This window comes from Malus domestica, chromosome 10, assembly GCF_042453785.1.
Source record: "Malus domestica chromosome 10, GDT2T_hap1".
Classification (NCBI taxonomy): Eukaryota; Viridiplantae; Streptophyta; class Magnoliopsida; order Rosales; family Rosaceae; genus Malus; species Malus domestica.
Window position 1 is genome coordinate 37,098,574 of NC_091670.1, and position 6,000 is coordinate 37,104,573.

Consider the following 6,000-nt stretch of genomic DNA (forward strand, 5'->3'; position numbering starts at 1 on the left):
ATGTTTACCTTTAATTGGAAATAGCTCCATTGCTCCTCTCAATATTGCCCCTGGCTTCGACTTATAGAGTGGTTTTGAAGGAGTTTCTGGCTAGGGGTTTGGTGATCATCCTGCAAGTACAAATGCAATCAATGTGTATAATGCAACGAGAAGAAATTGTTCAAATGATTGGTTATTTTTATGGGTGCTGCATCCACACACCCCCTATTAATTTATGTCTTTTGATTTTCTTCCATTCATTTGATCCGACGGCCGGAAATTGAGGTGTGTGGATAGCACCACCCCATTTTTTATGCATTCATCTACTCATATGGTGTACTTGATTAGCATCAGAGTACGTACAACACCATGTATAAATGCAGGATCTACAACACCAAAGTGTAAATGTAAAGAAACAAACCTTGTATAAAGATGCTGCTGACTCGGACTGTAATGTTTGAATTGCATCCTGCCCCAGTGAACGCAGAGCATCAAGGGCATCTAAGGTTAGCTGCCAACCACAAAGTGCAACAGCAGCAACACTGGAACCATGGCCACAGCTACTACTGCCTGCAGCAGCAACATTCCCATTGACCCAGGGGCAGAATTGGTTGTGATGGCCAATTGGATCAAATTCCATAGGTTCTTCATAATTGCTTTCACCTTTTGGAGGTCCTGGATAACCAAATAGAGTTTATCAAAATAATAGTAAATGAATACATCTGAGCAGAACATCATTCTCCTTTATAGGTATAACTAAATAAATGCAAAATATGCAGTAAAAGTGTGTTTTTTTTTTAGGATGGAGTCATTCACAATATCACATTACAATTTTAAAGCCTTAAATCATCCTAATCCTCAAAAATAAGAACAAGAACGAATAGAAGTCATGTCTTCATATTTGTCAGAGGTTTTGTTAGAAGAACAATGAGAAAAGATGGACAAATATGCATAATTGCCCTACTAGAAATTTTACCTAGCCCGTTGGCAACTGCATACTCTGATTCTTGGTACACACAATTGTTCGTAAATGAAGATTTACCAGCACTTTTAACCTCCTTGGTTGTCCGATAATTGGAGAAGACATTAGCATTGCATGAAAGAGAAGGGCGGGCACTGTTCTCAAACTTGAAGCCTTGACTAATCTTTTCACCACTTTCCACAGATTCAGCCTTAGTAGAACCATCAATCTTTGAGCCACTATCAGCCCTCCCTATAGATCGAGATATCATCTCCTGACTATCACCATGGGGATCTTCCCTATTTATTTCATCAGGGACAATTTCATCCATTAGCCCAGGATCTGGGGCAGATTCACCTGTCTGGCCCTGATTTTCAGCATCTTCTGTTCTAGGTTCCACATCGCCAACTACACTATCTGCTCTATGGACAGATACATCAGCCCCATGAATCTCAGCTTCATGACTAGCACACATTCCAACACTTCCTACACTAATCCCGAAACTAATACCATCCCTGGCCTGAGCAGTCACAGTTTCTGTGTTAAAAATTTCCTCCCCATCATTTGTACTACTGACACCTATTTCCCCAATAACTACATCAGCCACGGGTTGGAAACCAACACTCTGCTGAGCTTGATTACTATAATTCAATTCTGATGTATCATTCATGTCCAGATTTCCATATGTACTAGAAGTGGGGAAATGAACATCATCAACATCTCCGGGATAATTTTCAACACTTTCCATAGAGTCGTCATCTGTACCGTGACCGATTGTATCCATTGCAATGACTGAAGATGCACGTGCTGAATCCATATTTGAATGGATTCCAAATTGGTCGCTACCTTGCGGAAACGAAGCAACTCTATTAGCATCAGCATAAATATCAAGACCCATTGAATGACTGGGACCAGCACCAGATGAACAGTACGTATCAAACATATCTGAATCACGAGCACGTTTTGAAGGCCCAGCTGAGTATTGTCCACCATCTGTAACTTCATCACCATCACGATCAATGACAGTTCCTTCAAAACTATCAGCGTGCTGTGTCCTTAAATGTGGCCTATCAACAGAACTGCCTCCTTTTTCCAAACTCCGCTTACGAGAACTGGGACCCCTTGATTCATATGAAGCTGCTCGATCACCAACCTCACTGCCTGCAGGTTGCCCAATCATCAGATCCCTTCCCATATCTGCGTCCTGAATGTTTTCTGACATTTCTGGTCTGCCAAACCGATTAAAAGTAAAACCTCCTCCCATTGTAAGATTCAAATCAACATCTGTTTTTGGAAACAAGCTCCCCTCAGTTGTTGTTGCTACTTCGTCACGGTCTTCAGTCTGTTCTTTCTCTGCATCATCAGTAGCAACCCAACCACTAATTCCACTGGCTGCACTTGCGCCACGTATCAATCCCAATTTTTTGCTTGTGTCAGGAATATCAATGTTGTTGGGAGTAAATCGCACAGGTCGAGGAATGGTTAAGAAATCCAATATTCTAACTGTAGCCCCACATAAGCTGCAATCTAGTAAGGGTGATCTGGGATCACGTCTAGATTCCTTAACCAACATTTTACTCTTTCCAGCATCTTTTCTAGCAGATGCAGAAACTGCTTTCTTGCTTGGTCCAGGTTCTTGTGAAAGATGGACCTGGGCATACGTCGGCCCAAGAGAATATCCATTTCTAGCTGATTGGGCAGAATGTTCTTCACAGTCTTGTGCATTTAAAAGCCATCGTGGTTCCCATCCACAAAGACTTATAAGCTTCTGAGCCTGATAATAGAAAGGAACTGGATTAGAAGAACATATACTTCAGTGTAATTTGACCAATACAACAAAATCACAAAGAGGGACAAGTTTATAAATAACTCTTACACGAGAATATAAACAGATTGATCCATCTCGGGAGCTTTCCTGTTCTGGTATACTTTCTGGTTTAAAATCTACTTCCCCTGCCATAAGAAAGCGATCAACCTGCGGACCCCGAGAAACCAACATTTGCTCAATTGCAGATGCAGCTACATTAGGTAGAGAGTGGAATTGCAAAAGTCCATCACATCTATCCTTATATCCCCCAATTAAAGCAGACTGAGGGGTAGGAGGGAATTGCACCAGGCTTTCTGGGCAGCTGTTTCCTCTCCAAGGACAAGCAGCTTTGTGACCGGAATCCAGCTGCTTGACAAAGGCATCCCCCGCATTTTGAACTTTGCATTGAAATGAAGAGGACAGAACAAGAAAAATTTTAAAAGTAGGAATAGACAAGCTTATGCAGATATCATTGAATTCTTAACACAATTTCTGATCAAATAAAAAAAATAGCATATTCTAAAAATGAAGATTAGCATCATTATACTTTTATAAGAAACGAGAAATTATTAACAGCTGAAAAGTGAAGTATAGAGCAAGATGTTCAAGAAGTCCAGTAGGAAAATCCAACTAAAAGCACTGGCAGGACCACACTAAACCAAACAAACACTTACCCCAAAACAGAAAACAAATCCAGTTGGATCAAACCAAAGGGTCCTTCAGATGCTTAGACAAGGTCACAAGGAAGCCTAACTATAAGCAAGGAATTTAACTGCACCCACAGTTTGGACTACAGCTACTCATTTAGATGTTAATTTTGCAAGTGAAATATATATGGATGTAGAAGACTGAAAAACAACTTTCAACCAAAATAATATAATGCCTTAATAACATAAGAAGTCATCCTAAGCTGACTGTAGCAATTTTTCGTACATTTTTTTAGTATAATGGACATGCCAAAAGCAACACCACAGCGTTTTATGTGTAAAATCAGAAATAATAAGTCTACCATGCACATGATATGTAGCAGAAAAGAATCAGAAGCTGTCCAGAAAGTCTTCTCAGAAATATTTAGGGAGTTGCGATGTAATCCGCAATATAAAATGGAGGCTAAATAGGTTTATACAAATTATAAACATGTATTTTAAAAGACATTGTTTTAAATTTAAATTACTAGAAATCCCCTAAGACAGCTATAGCCAACCTTCGTCAGGAGTCCAAGATGGCAACAAAGCAAAACCAAGGGATGCACCGCATGATTCACATGCAATTTTATCCACATCAACATTCACCCAACCTCTCCGAGCACATGCCAATGAACTGATGACCTGAAAGAAATGAGCAAAAGTTAGATGCTTTGAAATTGTCCTGAGCCTGTTGCAGGCACGAAATGAAAGATTTCTGGAGGGAAATGTATGTTCGATTGCTTACAGTTGAACGTTGAGTTGTCCAAGAATACCATATTTTCACTTCAAGGGATATATTGTATATAACATTTAATATGAGAATCAAAATGTACCAACAAATTTAGCAGAAATTTACTAAATGATGAGTCAACAAAAAGGTATTTCATTTATGTAACATAATATTAATAATATATTAAATGTACATACAGCATAACTATAGATGCATGTATCTATATATATGTGTGTGTGTGTGTGTGTGTGTGTGTGTGTGTGTGTGTGTGTGTGTGTTCTAAATGACTTAAAATAAAATGGAAGTATTAACAACTCAATTAAGTACAGAAAGACTTGAGTGTATGGATATAGCAGCAAAAGTTCAAACCTTGGGCTTTGAAAACCAATTTGAAGGTTTAAAAGTAGCCAAGCGGCGCAGTAAGTCGCCTCTTTCCCAAGGTCTACACGACAGCCTTGATGATCCAAAAACAGAACTATCCCCACCCCCACCACCGCCAGCACTGGTGCTCAAAGAAGTCACCGGTGGTTGCGAACCAACACAAGATATAGATGCTCCTTTGGAGCCTTGTCCATGAATAGACCCGTCTACACTGCCCACATTTGCCGGAACAGTCGGCGACGATGCCCCAGCCGAACTAACATACACAAAGCAAACATATTTAACCACAATTGAACAATAATACACAGAACAAATTCTAATCAACCAAAGATCAATTCTTTCACCAAAAAATGAACAACACGTTTGATTAAATTAAGCTGAAAATCACGCAACACTAGGAAATGAAGCTCAAATCTCCACCATCCAAGCAACCATACAGAGGCACAAATCGACCAATTCGTCACAGATATGACCAAAATCCTAACACTAACTGCACCAATTGATGCAAATTGGAACACTACACTCGCAGCTCGAACCAAACAGCAAGCAAATGCAAAACCCTAATTGGATCAGCAGGAGAAATTGGAGGAAAACGAAGACGGAGATTTAGAGAGAGAGAGAGAGAGAGAGAGAGAGAGAGAGGATAGGGTACCTGGCAGCAGGGGCAGGATCAATGTTCCCTCCGGAGCTGATGACCTCCTCTCTCATTGCTCCTGTTGATTTTTCGAAAGCAGAGGATACGAGAGAGTGTGCGTACTGGCAGCCCCTTTTTTATACCAAGTACCGAATGAGTGTGGTGCGGCGCGTAAGCGTTACTCTCACTTCCTTTTCCGCTTTGGTGAAAAGGCTTATTAGTCCCCAGTGAAAGGTACTCGAAAGAAACTTTCGTGATTAAAAAAAAAAAAAAAAAGTTAGGATTTAAGTTCATGTGGTAAAATTTGTTAGGATTTAATTTTAAACTTGAAAATTATATCAATTCTCAATTAATTTTTAGCATGTAAACCACATATATGAGGCTAAAACGAAACTCTTTATTAATTGTTAGTACGTGATGCTTACATGTGAGGCTAACTTTATTCTTTTAGGCCTCAGGTGCTTACAATTAAAAGTTGACAAATTTTCAACTTTTACTCTAAATTCTAACAAACTGCACCACATGAGCTTAAATCTCTTTTTTGTTTTCACTATAACTATCCTATTTTTACGAGGATTATTATTCTAATTAGGCCGGGAGAAAATGGAGTTGTAGCAACATTTTTACGCTTATCTTTTTATTTTATTTATTTTTTCAGTTTTATTCACGCATATTTTATTAAAATTAATTACTGTTTAATTAATAACCTAAAATTTAAGTTATGAAAGGGAATGAGAATTATAATATAATTACGAGTACTAGTAAAAGAGTGAAGATTCTTACCGGATTCTCTTTGTAAGGATTCCGAATATCCTTAAATTA